This window comes from Charadrius vociferus, unplaced genomic scaffold (assembly GCF_000708025.1).
Source record: "Charadrius vociferus isolate BGI_N301 unplaced genomic scaffold, ASM70802v2 scaffold802, whole genome shotgun sequence".
Taxonomy (NCBI): Eukaryota; Metazoa; Chordata; class Aves; order Charadriiformes; family Charadriidae; genus Charadrius; species Charadrius vociferus.
The window spans coordinates 53,323-53,522 of record NW_009647415.1 but is presented as its reverse complement, the minus strand read 5'-3'; the positions used below and the strand labels follow the sequence as shown (position 1 = coordinate 53,522).

Here is a 200-nt window from a genome sequence, read left to right as displayed (position 1 = left end):
CCGAGAGCATCGGCAGCGCGAGAGGGAGCCGCTCTCGGCACTGCCTACTGCCCTGGCTCACGCTTCTGCCGCTTTTTTTTTAATATGTATTTATATTTTCGCTGTGCGAAAATGCGGTGATGTGTACAGATGCGCTTCCTGGCCGTGGCGCAGAGGCTGCGCGTGGCAGCCCCCTGTCCTGCCTGGGAGGAGACCCCCCT

At 60.0% G+C, this 200-nt stretch overlaps 1 protein-coding gene across 1 annotated transcript in view; it reads left to right on the top strand.

Moving 5' to 3' along the window:
• SHANK3 (SH3 and multiple ankyrin repeat domains 3) overlaps nucleotides 1-200 on the top strand; it is a gene marked incomplete at its 3' end in the record, with an annotated part of 167,645 nt that overhangs the window by 121,983 nt on the left and 45,462 nt on the right. The gene's annotated exons all lie outside the window — the stretch shown is intronic.